Below are 19454 nucleotides of genomic sequence, written 5' to 3'. Positions count from 1 at the left end.
GCTAACAAATGTATTTAGAATAAGACCACTTCTTGCTACCTCTATTACTGCTAATCTGTGCCAAGATATGATCTTACTTCACTTTACTGTAATTGCCTCCAAATAGTCTCCCTGATTCCACACTTAACTCCCTAAAGTCTATTCTCCTATAGCAGCCAGACTGATGCTTTTAAGATGCATGTCAGATCCTGTCAACCCTAGGCCTTGAAGCCTCCAAAGGCTCCACGTGTCCCTCACTGGAAAAGCCAAAGTCTTTATAATGGCCTCAGGACCCTTCAGGATCTGCAGTCTGTCTCTCATTTCTTTGATCTCTCCCTTTAGTCTTCTCCTCCTCACTTGCTTCTGGAGTCACGTTAGTCTCATTTTTTCTAGAACACAGAAAACATCCAGGCCTCAAAGCTTTTGAGCTAGTGGGTTATCTGGAGCATTCTTCTATGGGTAACTTACTCTTTTCCCTCGAGCCTTTGCTCCAATTACACCCTTTTGATCAGGCTTGCCCTGACCAGTTTTTAAAATTGTAAGTCGCCTCAAACCCAACTCCACCCTTGTGACACCTCTGACTCTCTTCTACTTTTGCCTGTTTAATCTATTTATCTATTCAGTAGAACTTGCCACCTTCTAATGCACTGCACAATTTGCTCAATTATTATGTTTAATGCATTTATCTACTATAATGTCAGCTCCAGGAGGGTAGTGATTTTTTTTATCTGTTCTCAAACATTTAGACTAGGTCAGGTCAAATGGTAGATATTCAGTAAATACATGCTGAGTGAATAAATGGGTGATTTGAGAAAAAGTACCTCTAGAGGAAGGAATTATTTAAGCTGAGTTCTCACATCATTGGGAAGATATTGTATTACTATGATCTGTGTCACTAATTTGGTGGATCAAGAAAGACTCTCATAGGCTCTTTAATTCCTGGAAAGACATCTTGAAGGCAGAACTTTCAAAGAAATGTTGGAATCACCTTAGCAAAAAGGCCACACTTGCTTAAAGTCTCTTGTTAGAGTGACCCTCACTAGAAGGGACCCTAGTCCTAAACTCTACCTCACATTCTCTGACATCTTAATCTACTTCTTCCTCCATCTATCATGAGACCCTATATGGGGCTTAACTATCAAAGCCATTGGTCATTTTGATTTTGCCTGTTTGTTCACACCTGCTGCTGAAGTCCCGCAGGTGTCATTCCTTGACTCAATTCCAGTTCAGGCTAGGCTCCCATCCAAGTCTTTGATGACTCACTTTACCACATTGAATAAAACAGGCAGCAGTACTTGTCACATTTAATAGTATCATGACATTCCAGCAGTCACCTTCTCGAAGATGTTTATTAAGTTTTATGTACCGGTCCAAATGTATCTCCCAACTCTGGTCATCTTCATCTAACTTACTCTTTGCATTGTTTTTAGATTAAGCTTCTGAATATACATCTCTGGTTTCTTCGTCCCTTGAGCAGCTCCCAAACACTGCTGAATAAATCCCAAATCCCTTCGCTTACTATTCAAGGCTGTCTGTAATCTATACACAGCCCATGTCAGCCCCATTTCTCACTATGTCCCTATGCAGACCTTAAGTCTTAAGTAAGACAAAATGGAACACTTGACACTCATTAAACAGATCTAGTAGATTTCCTGCTTTCATGCCTTTCTCACATTGTTAATTCCATTTGGAGTGCCTTCTCTCCCTTTTCTACCTCTTGAATTCCTTCCATCACAGGCTGAGTTTCAATATTTTCTCCTTTATAAAGTTACCCTAAAGTATCTTTTAATGAAGATATATTTCTTTTCACTAAATTCCCATAGCATTTTATTTAAGTCTCTCTCTGGCAATGATCATTTCTGCTTTCTATTATAATTATATGTGTAGCTGTCCTTTTTTCTCTCTGCCCACTCCCCTACCAAGACTGCCGTCTAGACTGAGTTCTCCCTAACTAGGTTGGATTTTATTCATTCTAGTGTCTTCTACAGTTCTTAGCGCTGTGCCTGGAACCTCAGAATCAGTTAGGAATCTGTTGAATAAGTTTCCCATTTTCTCTATCAGGCTGTATAACTGTGTGCTGCCTCCTTTATCCTTCGGTATCCCTTTGCTCTTACGAAACCCTACTCTTCTGCTGTCTGCTTTCTTTTCTTCTCTGGTACTTTTTGGCTTTGACTTCACACTAGATCTCATGCTTTAAGCTATCTGTTGAGGAATGTACATAAATTAGTAAAGGCCTCAAATAATTTCCTCACATGTACACTCACCAGATTAATGTATTTTTAATGGAGAAATACATATTCTGTTTATAGCCCTAATCTTTTCTATTGTACCCTAATTTGTTTGTATTTTACCATTTCAGAATGGGCTCATATTTATTTTCTCACACAATTGCAAAAGTCCAACTGGAATATGTTTAAGAATAGGTGTTCTGATTTTTTTTTTTTTTTGTAATCAGAAGTTCTAAAATTCATACATCTTGGATGATCTAGGTTGCTTGTATTTTCAAATATCATTCATATCTTGGTATAAGAACATGTGATAATTTTTTGGCTTCAGATTGTATGGATGGTGTGGTTAAACCATTCCTAGCCTCAGATTCTTCCTTGTTCTTGGGTATCTGGGGTCCTGAGTGAGAGGAGGAAATTTTTCAAATCACCAGAAAGAGAGAAATAACACAGTAATTGGCTTTGCTGGCATACATTCATTTTGGTAACCTTTTCTTTCCACTGGAGAAAAGTAACTGTCTGAGAATTGACTAGTCAACTAGCATTTATTGAGCATCCACTCTGTATCCAACCATGTGATAAATTAGAAAGACCTTGATGGAAAGGACTAAAACTAATTCATCCTTGTAACTATCTCTGTCTTCAGTCCAACAGGGACAAGTTTAATCTATTCATTAAAACATGTATGGATCCTTGAAGTTCCCGTTGTGGTGCAGTGGTTAACGAATCTGATTAGGTTGCAGGTTTGATCCCTGGCCTTGCTCAGTGGGTTAAGAATCCGATGTTGCCATGAGCTGTGGTGTAGTTTGCAGACGTGGCTTGGATCCTGCGTTGCTGTGGCTCTGGCGTTGGCTGGTGGCTATAGCTCCGATTCGACCCCTGGCCTGGGAACCTCCATATGCCATGGGAAGCAGCCCTAGAAAAGGCAAAAAGACAAAACAAACAAACAAAAAAAAAACATGTATGGATCCTTTACTATGTACCAGGCACAGTGCTAAAGCATTGGGTATATGAAGATGAATATGTCTGGTATTTCATTTCAAGGAACTTATAATATGGGAATATAAATAGACAAAGAAGAAGACTTATTATAATATATTGTGGCAGGTTTTGTGCCGGACACTTCTTCAGGATATGACAGAAGAACCTAGAATGGCCAGCTCAAGTATTATTCCTTTTTGGAAGCTTTTCTTAGCTCTTCAAAAGTCCTACCGGGACTCAATTTGTGTTTACTCAACAAAAGAATGACTGTGAAACATTTGCCGTAATATAAGGCCACGATATAAGTAAAAGCATTTGTGAATGGTATAGGCAAAAGTTTATAGGAAGATTACTTTGGAATAGTGGTTCGTGGGTACTCAGACTGAATCCTCAAATTCAACCCAACTGATGATTCCAAAACTTTTATTGATAGTAAATTCTTGGTCTTTAGTCTTATGGGTAGAGAGTCATAGTCAGCTTATGATGAAGAATATTCTGACCTTTTTAGAGTTAAAACTGGGATAGCTAACTGGGTTAATTTGGGGATATATGATGCTCTGACCCTTTCATCAGAGATTATATTGACATTCTGTGCAGCTATGAACCTTCTCTTTTTACTTGTTGTGAGACCTTGGGAAATAAAACCCTAAATGAATGTGGCAAGAAAGTCTGTAAAATGATCTGCATATACTTATTAAAAGGTAGTTAAGTCTTTCTAACCAAAGGATGAGTTCTTTGCATCTGGGAAAGAGAGAATTGGAATATATTCTGCATCATCTATCATAAGTTTCTAGCTGTGGTCCAACAGTTGAATATTTATTACAAGCAATGATGGAAGAGGCAAGAAGAGCCCAGTTTAATTTTCCAGATCTAAGACTGCATTTTGAGCCGCCTCTTAGAAAAATGCTTTGACTTAAATACTGAGCCAGCTTGATTTGGAACTGTCACCACCAAGAGAGAAAATGTCTGGAATACTTGCAGTGTCATTTCTGGGTAGTCTGTCTTTTATGACTTGTGGTGCATTACTAAAAAGAGACAAGTGAATACTGTGTAGGACTGGGGACTACATGAAACCATTAGTGCTGTCATAGCAGGCAGAAACAAGACCACCAGGCAGAACAGAAGACCACCCAACACAAAACTTGAGCTCCCATTAGCAACATCGTTGAAACTGTATGCTCTTGACACTTGCATTTCAGAATGTTGAGCCACCAAGTATGCTGTAGGATAATTATTGCTTTGTAATGATTTTTAGCAACTCTCACAATGTGGACCACCAATTCTGGTGTGGGTTTCTTCTTTTTATTAGCACCATCTGAGAATATCTGTGGTAGAGACGTTGGTGAATTTCGTCTGTCCTGTGGCCAAAGGAATGAAAGGAAGAGCAATTTAGTTTGTTAATATGGAAGAGTTCAGCTACAAAAAACCCATGACACATGCCTGGAAGAGGGGTCATTGAGGGCTTTTTTTTTTTTTCCCAAAGAAATCATACCAGAATATTTTACTAGTGCTTCTTAAAGTACATTCTATATGCAGATAGTCTTGTACTTATTTCAGAATTGCAGTGATATCTTTTATCCAGCAAACTTTTCTGGTCACTATTTCTATGTCAGACAGACCCAGCTGTCTCTTGGTTAATAAACATACTAAAATAAAATAAAACAGCATTTTTTCCCTAACCACTAGACCACCAGGGAACTCCCTCCTAAAAGAAGTCAATATGATTGCTCAGGATAAGTTCTTTACCTTTTTATTTTATTATGTTTTTTCTTTTTTTGATTTTGATTTTTTTTTCTATTTTGTAAAGGAAAAACCAGTCTAATTTCTCCTTATGTCCACTGGTTCTCAGATTCCTTTCTTTGCCTTTATTTCATTTTATTCCACCTCTTATATTGAATGTCTTGGTCCAATTTTAAAATCTGAATTCATCAATATCAATTCTTGTCTAACTCAAGTATTTTCTGATGACAAAATTTTTGATAAGTTCTTTTTAAAATTGTTGATACTCCCTTGTATCATGTAACATTTTGTTGAGGTTTATTTATAGATGTTTACACTCCATTACCCAACTATTTGTCTCGCCTTTATGAGTTCAACACCTTTTACTTCCAGTTTCTTTTCAAGGAAATTTCCATTTTCTTTGAGAGTTTCGAATTCAAAGAGAATGATTAATTCTTAAATCAGTAACTCAGCAACTTAGTTTCCTTATTGGAACTTATTTAGAACCCAGATTTCGCTGTGAAATTGATTTAGCATTTTCAATGTTCATAAAATCGACCTTTAATGGAAATAACAAAGTACCTTGACAATGTTATAGAGAAAGGTTAAATTTTATATCTAATGCATACATCTCTTGATCCAAAATCTTTGATAAAAATAAGTCAAAATTGGGTTCTCTCACTGAAGCCGATCTCAGAGCAGTGTCAGCAGTACAACGGAGACTCTTTAACCATTCCAGTCTATTGCTTGAGTAAGCAATGCCATGTTACCGGCAAGATTCTGATCCAATTAGCATTTGTTCAGAAGGGATGCATCTTCTAAACTTTTCAATTCAATAAGGGCAGAGTAAGTACGTAAGCATCTTGTGCAGTGAAGAACTATAAATATTTGATGAGCAAATGGCAAGAGATGAACACATAACTAGAGAATGTGTAGGCAAAAAAATAGGCAAAATTGTAACAGAGCTAACTCTGGAAGAAAACAGTCATGAAGCTCATGGATTTTACAGTTTAAATCTCTGTTTCACCTCTACATATGCATAATTTGTTTTTGAACCCACTGTACATGCCACAATTTCCAGGAACTAATCCCAAATTGAATTCTATCCTGGAACGCTGAGGTTTCCACATACTAAATTCTTTACCAGTTATGGAACAATCCAAATTTCTCCTTAATTTACCCAAGCCTCTCCTGACTATCATTTCCTTTGTATCCTTATAAGAAATTCTGAGTTTCTCATATTGGTATAGAAACTCTCTGGCTTTGCTTGTGTGAGTTTATCTTCTTTCTCACTCGGGGGATTTCTCTGCTTTCCCATGCCCTGCATCATTCTTTCATCTGCAGGGGCTGATCTGTCCATTTCCTGTGGGGTAGACGCTTGGCCCAAATGTGTGTAATTATGAAGTTTCCCCTGGGGTGTAGGATGGTGGGAGGGGGTAGTTCTTGGTGCCTGGTGTACACAGTTTGTGTCTCAAGAGAAGAATCATAGAAAACAATTAACTGAGCATTTGTCAAAAATGCTGGCGCGTGCACATGTCTTTTAGCTCCCAAAAGATTTGCCTTCTGCTTTGCTAACCTCAGGATACTGGCCAGCCACATGGAAAGACTGCCAAGCATAGCTAGCTCATGCAGCCAGAGGCTGCTCCACTTGACTATCTGGAAATCATTCCTTCACTCGCTTGGGAGGTTCTGGGGCCTCTTTATTTCCTCAGAAACAAGGCCCACCCAAATGATTTCAAGAGCATGTTGCAGCACAGTTTCCACAGGCAGACAAGCTGTGAAAGTTGGAAATCTGTAGCTCCTCTCCTTCCCCATTTCGTGCAGTACATTCTTTTCCCAACCACATAGGTTTATAGTCTCCCAAGACCTTTCTTGTGAAAGGCAATAGAACCCAGTGTCAAGTTACATTAAGATGAACAATTAGGAAAATCTGTAGCTACTGAGAGTGAGGTTCCTAGCTGAGCATCAGCACTGATCACAGGAGGTAGCATTTGCCTTTTCCCATCTGTTGTCAGGAATAATGTAGAGAAGCAGAGGACTCTGGTTTGCCTCTTGAGTTCTCAGCTCTATTTCTCAGTGTTGCCAGGGGTACACTGGGCAAAAGATAAATTTTCCTTTGCATTTCTCTTTCATTGGTGGGCAGGTGGTGAGCTGGCCACATTGAGAAGGGAAACAGAAGGGAAATTCCTTAATTCTTAAATGTTAAGGTCCTGCCCAGGTCAGTGTATGAGCAGATCTCCTTCACCTGTGACACTGCTCCAAGATGTCTGTAAGCCGAAGACACCAATGTGAAAATAAATTTCATCTTTCACTCCTTCTCTTTTCCTTATCTCAAATCAAAATGGTCTTTATCAAGCAAATACGATAAACCTGTGAAAGCATGACCAACAACAAAATATAAATTAAATGAAAATAAATTTATTCCTGACTATTCTTTTTTTCCAATCTCTAAAATGAAAGGAATATCTCTCCCTCTTATTTATTTATTTGTTTGTTCGCTTGTTTTTTAAGGGCCACAGCTGTGTCATATGGACATTCCCAAGCTAAGGTTCAAATCAGAGCAGCAGCTGCTGGCCTACACCACAGCTACAGTAATGACAGATCCACATCTGAGACCCACACAGAGCTCATGGCAATGCTGGATCCTTAACCCATGGAGCAAGGCCAGGGGTCGAACCCACATCCTCATGAATACTAGTCGGGATCTTAAACCACTGAGCTACAATAGGAATTCCAGAAATATTTCAATAATGGCCTTCCTAGTTTACGAATCTAACCACATCATTTTCCTGCTTTAAAAAGCTCTAATATTCTGACAGAATGGCCATCATTAATAAGTCCACAAATAACAAATGCTGGAGGGGGTGTAGAGAAAAAGGAACCCTCCTGCACTGTTGGTGGGAATGAAAGCTGGTACAACCACTATGGAGAACAGTATGGAGGTACCTTAGAAAACTATACGTAGAACTACCATATGACCCAGCAATCCCACTCTTGGGCATATATCTGGACAAAACTTTCCTTAAAAAAGACACATGCACCCCCATGTTCATTGCAGCACTGTTCACAATAGCCAAGATATGGAAACAACCCAAATGTCCGTCCACAGATGATTGGATTAAAAAGAGGTGGTATGTATACACAATGGAATACTACTTGGCCATAAAAAAGAATGAAATAATGCCATTTGCAGCAACATGGGTGGAACTAGAGACTCTCATCCTGAGTGAAGTAAGTCAGAATGAGAAAGACAAATGCCATATCATATCACTTATATCTGGAATCTAATATATGGCACAAATGAACCTTTCTGTAGAAAAGAAAATCATGGACTTGGAGAATAGACTTGTGGTTGCCAGAGGGGAGGAGGAGGGAGTGGGATGGATTGAGAGCTTGGCGTTAACAGATGCAGACTATTGCCTCTGGAATGGATTAGCAATAAGATCCTGCTGTGTAGCCCTGGGACCTATCTCTAGTCACTTATGATGGAGCATGATAATGTGAGAAAAAAGAATGTATACATGTGTGTGTAACTGGGTCACCATGCTGTACAGTAGAAAAAAAAATAATGTACTGGGGAATACTTTAAAAAAGGTCTAATAACTTGCCACCATCTATAGAATAAAGTCAATGGTTCCTTACATGATGCACACACCTGAACTCAAGCATTACCAAATTATTCCCACTCCTCAGGTTATCAGGTCCTTTTCAGTTCTGTCCCTGTGCCTAGGCTACTCTTTTTACTTGGAATAGCTTCATTTCATTGGTCTGCTTCCAAAACTGCTTCTTCATAATGCAGGTCGAAAGTCACCACATTCACCAGCCCTCTCCAAACAGATCTTCCCCCTTTCCCCACTGGCGGAGTTGTGTTTGCTCTCAGCAACATGGAATTGTGAATGTACTTCTTTAATAATATATATTGTTTTGTTGATGTTATTATTGTTGTTCATATTGTTCCCTCGTGTTACTTCATCCCCAGTAAAGTATGATTTCCTTTGGACCAGGAGTTTTGTACTATTGCCATGTTAACCTTAGGAGTTCTAAATGCCTGCCACAATAGGCTCATTGCATTATTATAAAGTGAATAAATAAAAATTTAAAAGATAAATCATATATATTCAATAGTCACATACATATACATATATTCCATTACCATTTTCTGAATTCACACACCTTTAAAAATTCTTCCTCTTCTTTTTTTTACATCTTGTGGAAGTAGTACAGCCCCTCTTCTCTTCCCCTTATTCTTGTTCTTGTTTCTTGATTTTATCTTTTTGGAGAGAAAGTCATTTGGCTTTGCCCCCCTCTCCCCTCCATTACTACCATGGCTGCCCTCTTCTGTCTGAGACCCAAAGACTTCAATTCCTGCCAAGCAGCCTTTGCTGGTGGCCACAGCTATCAAAGTGGCCCATGCTCCCTCTCCTTGCCCTTCAGGTCTAGAGAAGAAATCACTTCCCTCTATTGCCAGTTTCTGGGTTATTCTTCTAGTTTCTTCTCTGTAAATAGTCCCTTCATTAAATGCTTTTCACCTTTTGACCATGTCATCTGTTTCCCACCTGAATCCTGACTGATATTCTTCTCAAATTATTGACTTACATTCATTAATCTTTTAATTTATAAACTCAGAATAGTCATTTCTGCCACTTAGTCACATAACACTGATAACTGTGGGTGTCAGGAGCCAAAGTCTTGAAAATACCTAGTGATTCCTAAGACATAGTCTCCACAGAGGTCGAAATTTGCGTCTCCAGTCTCTGTTTCCTGTCCTACATCTGTTTCCCGTTCAGTCAACAAACATTTGTTGGGTACTTCTTGTTTTTATTCTCTTCTTTGATTTTTTATCTTATCTTTCTCCTTTTTTTGTGGGGAAACTCTTAGACCACAAATCAAAGAACTTTGATTATTGGCTCTGTGATTTTCAGGCAAGTCTCTGAGCGCTAGTTTCCTGGGAACTGGGAAGACTAACACCCACCTAATAGACAGCCAGGGAGGAAATCAAATAAAGCAGTTTTGTGAGTAACTTACGGTAATTATATTTGTTACTTGTATTGTTTCTGTTGCTTTCATGGTCTTTAACTGTCAATGTCTTTCCTCCACAGAGCTTTCTTCTTAACAACTTTTTTTTTCTTCCTGCTTTTTAACTTTCAATCTCTTTCCATAATATTCTTTTCATGCTCTTCTTTGACAAGTGCCACCCTTTGCACTGGTCTCTTCAAAATCATTTTTGAAATGGTCAGTCTACACCTCAATTCCCTGGGACAGTCTCATTCCATTTTCTCTGTTTCCCTGTTAGTTTACTTACAAACATCTTAAAGAATGTTTTTCCCTTTGGGAAAAACATGAAATTTAAGGGGAAGCTTAAACTTGTGCTTGGAATCAAACAGGTTTACAATTCTCCTTTCAGAGAGCTGTGATTTTTGAGAATAAAGTCCTTAGCAGCTAGCAAGAAAGTTTCTAGGGTTCAATTAATCAGAAAATAAGAATTCTCTTTTTTTAGATGACTTTTTTTTTTTTCCACTTTTTTTAGTGCCACACCACAGCATATGGAGATATAGAGATTCCCAGGCTAGGGGTTGAATCAGAGCTACAGCTGTCAGCCTACACCACAGCCACAGCAACGCTGGATCCAAGCTGCATCTGTGACCTATACCACAGCTTACAGCAACACAAGATCCCCGACCCACTGAGTGAGGCCAGGGATTGAACCTGCGGCCTCATGGATACAAGTCGGATTTGTTTCCGCTGCACCACTACAGGAACTCCAAAATGCTCTTCTTCCTATGCTGATGTTATAATGGTCTGACAACATTACTAAAATTTTGTCCCTTTCCTATTTCCAGTTATTCTCAATTATTCTTAGTTTTTATTTGCTCACTAACTTATTTGTTCAATACCAAACACCTACTTTACACCAGACATTTGTTTGGTGCTTTTTTTTTTTTTTTTCTTTGCCTTTTTGCCTTTTCTAGGGCCGCTCCTGCAGCATATGGAGATTCCCAGGCTAGGGGTCCAATCGGAGCTGTAGCCTCCGGTCCACACCACAGCCACAGCAACTCGGGATCTGAGCCGCGTCTGCGACCTACACCACAGCTCACGGCAATGCCGGATCCTTAATCCACTGAGTGAGGCCAGGGATGGAACCCGCAACCTCATGGTTCCTAGTTGGATTCGTTAACCTCTGAGCCACAACGGGAACTCCGGTGCTGTATTTTTTTTAATTGAGGTATAGTTGATGTGCAGTAATATATGTTACCAGTGTACAATATAGGGTTATATTTCATGTATAGTTATTATAAAATATTGGCTATATTCCATTGTACCATCTATCCTTGTAACTTATAAACAATAGTTTGTACCCCTTTATCCCCTCCCCCACTGTAACCACCTGTTTTCTATATCTATGAACCCATTTCTTTTTTAAAATTATATTTACTAGTTTGTTATATTTTTAGATTCCACATAAAGTGATATCATGTAGTATTTGTTTTTGTCCAGTTTATTTCATTTAGCATAATACCCTCCAAGTCCATCCATGTTGTTGCAGATGACAAAAGATACTGTGTTTTAATAAAAGGCCTGATCCTCACCCCTAGGGAACAAACAGTCTAGTGAGGATAAAGAGGAATAATAAGTATTACAAGACTTATTAGGGGAACACATGGCTGGGTTGTGGTCTGATTTATTCCCTGATATATGTCCAGCATCAAAGGCAGTGCCTCGGATATAGTAGGTGCTCAATAAATATTTGTTGAATTTATGAATACATTTTGAAATTTAAAATATTAAATAGCAGTTAATCAGTTGAAGGAAAAGGAATGGGGTATTGGAAAAGGCAAAGGAAACAGCATATACAGTGGCTCAGTGGCAAAAGATAGCATAATAATTATGGGGAACTGCAGATTTCTTTCTGGCAAGGGCTTAGAGTGAGGTGTGGGTGTGATTAGAGTTGAGCCCAATAAATCTAGGTATTCCTTAATAATGACTACCTTCTCTATATCAGGTGCTTTACATGTATTATCTTAAAACTTTATAAAGATCTTATGAAAAAGACTATTATTCAGCCTCCTTTGTTCATTTCAACCTGATTTCCCTTAGCTATAAGTGGTGGTGGTATTGGAGAATTGTAATATATTTGACCTTGACCATATACTCCTCTGATGACAGACAAGGTGCCTAGACTGCTACACTTGAGTTCAGCTGTCTCTGGAAAAATAGGACAGGTTTAGAAGTATTCTTTCAGCTGCTCTCAGATTCTCATTCTCTGGGAATAAATTTGAGAGGACCCTAGGTAATAAATGATCTGGAGCTTTCAACCGTGGTACAATGTTTCACCGAGCAGTTGAATGCCAAATTTCAGTAAAATGTGAAATAAGCAAACCAGGGAAATCTAACTGGAGCATAATTCTACTTAAAACAAAGAACCCTGGGAAAACACCATGTTCTCTGGCTCACCCAACAAAAGGTATGAGTTCTGAAGTGGCCTAGTGTTGAAGAACAGCAAAAATTATGACTATTTCAAATTCTAAGAACTTCCATATGAGTGTCTTAAAATTTGCACTGAGGGTTATCATGAAGTTGTTTCAAGAGCCCTAAACTTTTTGTATTGGGAAGGATCTTGTAGACCTTGTCATCTAACTTACCTGTTTTCTCCTGATAATTTTTAAGTATTATTCTTCTGCTTTGAAATGTTCTTTTTGGTTAACTAAGTATACAGAATTGTATCACTCTTGTTTAATAGTCTACATGCCAGTCTTTTGGGTGGCCATTTAAAAATATTATTTATTTTTAACCCCTTTAAGGATGAGGAAAAATTCTTGGAGGAAGAAATAAATTTAGGCAGCACAATTTTCTTTCATCTTGGCTTTATTGCCATTACTGTTATTTTTATTTAATAATTCCTAAAATTACTTTCATTGAAGGAGCTCAAAGTGCTTTGCCCATATGTATACCTTAATTGTTTTGCAGCATTTAGAAAGTATTATCAATAAAATATTAGTTTAAGGATTTCCTGCTGTGGTGCAATGGATTAAAATCTCACTACAGCGACTCAGTTTACTGGGGAAGTGTGGGTTCAATCCCACCTGGTACCATGGGTTAAAGGATCTGGCCAACATTGTCATAGCTGCAGCATAGGTCACAGCTGCAGCTCAGATTTCAACACCTGGCCTGGGAACTTCCATATGCTATGAGTGCAGCCATAAAATTTTTAAATTAGTTTAAGAAACCAAAGTTCAGATAGGTTGAGTTACTGGCTTACCTTCAGGTTGTATGGGAATCACAACCCCAGTCCAGTTCTTAAGAATCCTAATTGACTTCAAAGGTCACAGTTACCCAGAGCCTCTCAAAGAGTGCCTGAAGAACTTCCTAAAAAGCTTTGCAGTAGTACCTCTCTAATCAAAGAGTAAGCTTTTGTAAGAGAACTTCATTAAATAATTAATATGGTGCTTGATTTAGGACTTTCCCCTATCACCATTGACAGTTAAGCCTTAATAGGAAAGACAAACAAATAAAAACACCTGGACTGATGGAAACTAATACAGAAGCATCTGGTATGGTATCTAGCAGAGAGGAGTTTATTGATGGGAAGGAGGGAGAGTGGAAATATATGAAGGGCTATTCAAAGCAGCTTTTAAAATAGAAAAGAATGGACCCCAAATACAAGTTGCTTAGTATCCCAAAGATAATACAGATGTATATGGGCTTCTTCAAAATGTTCTTTTTGTAGAGGTTGTGGCTTGCATTTGGAATGAAGTTTTGAATTTAAGTTCAAGGAATTTTTGAAAACCTATTTTTGTTGAGATTTCTTCTCATATATTTACATAATTGAAATAACTTGGCCTTTTGATCAAAACTATTGTATGAGAAATATTTTATATGAGTTACATGGATCCAAGTGCCAGCACTAAATTAATAAAGCACGTGGCGCAATGGAATAGAGACCCTTCTTAAAAGTGAAATCTCTGTTGGCAAATCCCGTTTGTCATGAAAATTATTGAGATTAATTGTAACACTCTGTATAAAACCTTTGATAAAAGTACCCTGCAATTATAAAACTCATAACACATAATCTTTGAGGAACTAGAATTCTGTTAAGGTATTTTGTTACATTTTTAACTTACGTGCTGGAAAAAGCAATAAATGATGAATATATCTTTCTGTGTTGTGTGGGAAAGTTAGTGACAAGGCAGGATATTCTTTCAGAGTCAGTTTCTAGAGTACACCTCTAATCAATTATTCAATTATTTCTAATTCATTCCTAAAGAGGCCCAACTTCTTACGAAATAAAAATGCAAACTCCTTTGGCCAAGTCTGTTCAAGGCCCTCCACTGACTGTCATTTCTACTTCAGTGGACTCCTTTCCACCAAGAACCCCTGGTGCAAGCCTTGGATTTGGACATCCCTCTCCTGCCTCTCAAGCACCTCCTCAGCATCTTCCCTCTGTTATTTCATCTGCCTTGAGTCCTCCCCACCCTGCCCCTCACCTGCCTGCTACTCACATCCACTCAAATATCTACCATTAAAACAAAAAATTCTACCTGTAGTTCAAGTTCTGGCAGATGCTTCTTCCTCCACATAGAGTGCCCAATCCCAATTACTAGTCACTTTTCCTGAAATCCCAAAGTACATTAGAATCAAATCGGAGTGAAAAACACTCTATCATGTGGAATAGTCCTTTGTGCACACTTAAGAAAACTCTTCCACCAAGATACAAATTCTTTACAGCAGAGAGCTGGGCTTGTATTTCCCTGAATTATCTTCAGTGTTTAACACAATGCCTGGTACGTTTTAAACCCTTGGTGAATATTTGGAAGATTAACAGACTGAAAATAGCTCACAGGACATCACCAAACCTGATTACTTTCTTTTCTGAATAACGATGATTAAAATAAAAGTAATACTAACAGCTGACATTTATTGAGCATTTACCATGTGCCAGAAAATGTTTTAAGTATTTCACATCTATTAATTTCCAGGACATTCCTGGGACTTGGGTTTTGTTATTATATTCTGTTTACTGAATGGGAGAACTGAGGCAGAGAGGTTAGGGAATTTGCTCAAGTTATACAGAACAGTATGTTGAAGAGCCAGGGTTAAAACTCAGGCAATCTGCCTCCAGAGGCCTCACTTTTAATTTCTTGACAAACATCTTACCTCTTTCAGGCTTGCCCTAATATTCCAAATAGATGAAGTCTCATGTGGGCAGCTTCTTTCCTGGTTAATGAAAATATTCACATCCTCTCTTGAAAAGACCACATGTGTTGCAGTTACCAGCAATGACTGAGACTTTGGCCATCCTCAAAGAGAGCCATAGTGTGTGCTCGATAAAAGCCATAATTTTCCTGACCTGCTCTGGGCCCGGCCCCCTCAAACAAAATGCAGGCAGACACTTGGCAACTGGGCTCTCTCAGACTCTGAAGCACAGGACTCTGTTAGTGTTGGCAGTGGGGGAGGTTTGCTTCCTCCCTGTTCATGAACTGTCACATCAGCCCCTTTGATCCTCCCAGGGTTTTGAGTGTGCCAAAATCATTACTCCACATTCTTGCTCTGTTTCAGATAATTGCCAGAGAAGACGCTACGGTTGGTAATAGCCGAGGTAGGGAAATATTACTCCCTGCATGGTATACCGTTTATATATTGCATACTCAGAAAGGCTCCAGAGTGGAGGCATTGCTTATTTTTATTGCTCCAAAGCCATGAAAGAGAAAAAAAGAGAATGAACAGAAATTGATACATCTGGAGCAAGAGCCAGGCATGATTTACTCACATTTTTACCTGACCTGAAATTGCTTATTTAGTAAAAAGAAACATTATAAAGTCTCAGGAAAATGTCATGAATCAGAGCCAGCATGATTTCACATCGGGGCTCCATTAACTTTTTTTAGGCAAAGAAACTGTCCAGGAAAATCAAATGAGCCAAAGGTAGCCCTGCCACAGCGACCATTACCATAGCAGCAGTTTCCTAGCGTGCTGCCTTGGGATGATGCAGCTTAGGAGACTCAAACACTTGGGGTTGCAAATGGATGGAAACCCGCTGGTTCACCAGAATCTGTGCTTACTAGGGCAGAGGGTGAGGGCTACTTTGGGAAAGTAACAGACAAGAGACTTTACCAAAACCCTACATTATTGTCTCAAAAATTGCTTTGCCCTAACCACACACTACATCACTGAAACACACAACTATAGGAAGTTAGAGAAGAAAAAAAGTTGATTAAAGCCTTCCATCCTGCTTTTAATGATTCCCTTACCTCGTATGTTCTTGGCACTTTGTAAGCAATATGAGCACAGTTATGAAGCAATTAGATAATAAATGCTATTCTTATAGCTACCAGCTGGAAGAGACTTTAGAGACCATCAATTTTTTTAAAAAAATTAACTAAACTCCAGACTTTATTTGAATTTCATCCATTTTTCCATTAAGGTCTTCTGGTTTCAGGATTCAATCCAGAAAAGCACATTGCATTTAGTTGTCATGTCTCCTCTGTCTCCTCTGACTTGTGACCCTTTCTCAGTATTTTATCTTTTGTTTTAATATTCTTTTTTTTATTACTCAAATGAATTTATCACATCTGTAGTTGTATAATGATCATAACAATCTGATTTCACAGGATTTCCATCCCACAGCCCAAGCATATCTCCCCACCCCCCAAACTGTCTCCTCCAGAGACCATAAGTTTTTCAATGTCTGTGAGTCAGCATCTGTTCTGCAAAGAAGTTCAGTCTGTCCTTTTTTCAGATTCCACATGTCAGTGAAAGCATTTGATGTTGGTGTCTCATTGTATGGCTGACTTCATGTAGCATGATAATTTCTAGGTCCATCCATGTTGCTAAAAATGCTGGTATTTCATTCTTTTGATGGCTGAGTAATATTCCATTGTGTATATGTACCACATCTTCTGGATCCACTCCTCTGTCGATGGACATTTAGGTTGTTTCCATGTCTTGGCTATTGTAAATAGTGCTGCATTGAATATTGGAGTACATGTGTCTTTGCAAGTCATGGTTTTCTCTGGATAGATGCTCAGGAGTGGGATTGCTGGATCCAATGGTAGTTCTATGTTTAGTTTTCTGAGGAATCTCCATACTGCTTTCTACAGTGGTTGCACCAATTTACAATCCCACCAACAGTGTACTAGGGTTCCTTTTTCTCCACACCCTCTCCAGCATTTATCATTTGTAGAGTTTTTGATGATGGCCATTGTGGCTGGTGTAAGGTGGTACCTCAGAGTGGTTTTGATTTGCATTTCTCTAATAATGAGAAATGTGTTTTCTCATTTTCTTTTCATGTGTTTCTCGGCCATCTGTGTGTCTTCTTTGGAGAACTGTCTGTTTAGATCTTCTGCCCAATTTTGGATGGGGTTGTATAGCAAGACTGTACAATGGAGAAAAGACAGCCTCTTCAATAAGTGGTGCTGGGAAAACTGGACAGCCACATGGAAAAGGATGAAATTAGAACACTCCCTAACACCATACACAAAAATAAACTCAAAATGGATTAAAGACCTAGATATAAGACCAGACACTATCAAACTCCTAGAGGAAAACATAGGCCAAACACTCTCTGACATAAACGACAGCAACATCTTCTCAGATCCACCTATCAGAGTATTGACAATAAAAAGAAAAATAAGAAAATGGGACCTACTCAAACTTCAAAGTTTCTGCACAGCAAAGGAAACCCTAAACAACACAAAAAGACAACCCACAGAATGGGAGAAAATCTTTGCAAATGAATCAACTGACAAGGGATTCATCTCCAAAATTTATAAACAACTTCTGCAGCTCCATACCAAAAAGTATTTTCTCTTTTTTAAATGACCTTGACAGTGCCTAGGAATATTAGCAAGGGATCCTGTAGAATGTCCTCCGATCAGTGTTTGCCTTATGACTTTCTTATGAGTAGCCTGGAATTATGGGGTTGGGGGAAGAAGATCATAGAGATGAAACACCCTTCTTGTCATACCATAATGGCAGTATATGATAACCTCATGCCTTTATTGTGATATTAACCTTTATCTTTTGGTTAATGTTGTGTTTACCAGGTTTCTCCAGTGTAAAGTTACTATATTCCTTTCCCTATTCTGTTCTTTGGAAGTGAGTCACAGAGCATAGACGATTCTCAAGGTATATTTGGGTGGAAGGGAGGGTCAAGCGTCACCTCTTGGAGTGTGGAGTATCTACATATATTACTTGGAATTCTATAAGAAGGCTTTGACTCTTCTCGTTTTTAAAAGTTAGTTATTCATTTATCTCAACATGTACATTTATTTTACATGTTAGGTTATAATTTTATACTGTCATTTATTCTGTTGACCAAATTGCTCCAACTTTAGCAATTAGAAGTTCCTTTTGGTTGGCTTCCTTTGAAATACCCTATCTATTTATTTGTCAAGCATTGTCTTCCTTTTTGGACCACAAGATACTCCAGACTCATCTTTTCTTTTAGCTGTCCCAGCTCTAGCATCAGGTATTTCTCCAGGAGCCCGTATTCCTTTCAATCAAGAATGGTTTTTAGAAACCAAGGAGACCATCAGTTTTTTAACTCCTTCATTGGTTAAACAAGGAAATTGAAGTGCAAATGAGGAAAATAATTACCCACGATCTGATACTGAGTTAGTGGCAGGCAGGCAGGCATTAGAATCTGGATCTGACTCTCTGTTCAATAGTCTTTCCTTTACTGTAGTTCTCTTTTTGGTATATCTGTGCTTTCCCACCTAGCTTGTGTGCTCCTTGAAGTTAGGAAGTAGGTTTTCCACTCCATGTAAAATCGCTATTGTGCCTTCTATAGCACAGAACAGTCAATAAATGTTTGAATCAACTCTCTGCAGCATCCTCACTCAGCCTTACTTTTCACTGCCCAGGTCCAACTTTCATTAATTCTTGCCCTAGACTATTGCAATTTCCACTAAAGTAGAAGTTTTCCTCTTCTCTAATCTGTCTACTCAGTGCTGCAAGATCAAGGACAGAAAAGCAGTGTTGTCATCATCTCTTACCCAATATAATTTTATAGAAATTAAATTCCAGAACATTTCAACTTATTCTCTTTTTCCATTTTTCTTGAATCCCGGACAGTCTTTTAAAACCATCTGAGCTAATTTTACCACATGACGTGTTGCCCAGAAAAGAGGGACACTCAGATATAGTCTTAGCTTTCATCTTTTCTATCACTAATTCCATCTCTGTCTTTTACCAACTTTGCATTTTTTCTTTCCTTTCAGAGAAAAAGTTTCTATTTCTTTCATAGGTTTGACCAATATTCTTGGGTCTGATTTCTCTGGAATAGTGCTCTATTAATTATCATCTATGAGACTTAAATTTTTTATTTTCTCTTTTTCTATTGGCTCATTCCATTGAACATATTTATATATGAATTATTTCCCATCCTTGAAAAAAAAAAGAGCAACAACTTCCCTTGCCCTTTCTTCTTCACATCATGCCTTCCATTCACGTTTTTCCTTCTATTCACTCTCATATTACTTAAAAAAAGACTCTCCACTCACAGATTTGACTTTCCTGCTTACTATTGACTGGTTGACCTACCCTACCTTGATT

This window comes from Sus scrofa, chromosome 4 (genome assembly GCF_054392235.1).
Source record: "Sus scrofa isolate SSC_HxYL_T2T_F1_AM1 chromosome 4, Sscrofa_HxYL_maternal_Yorkshire_Landrace_v2.0, whole genome shotgun sequence".
NCBI classification, from domain to species: Eukaryota; Metazoa; Chordata; class Mammalia; order Artiodactyla; family Suidae; genus Sus; species Sus scrofa.
The sequence above is the reverse complement of the archived record's forward strand: the minus strand, read 5'-3'. Positions refer to the sequence as shown.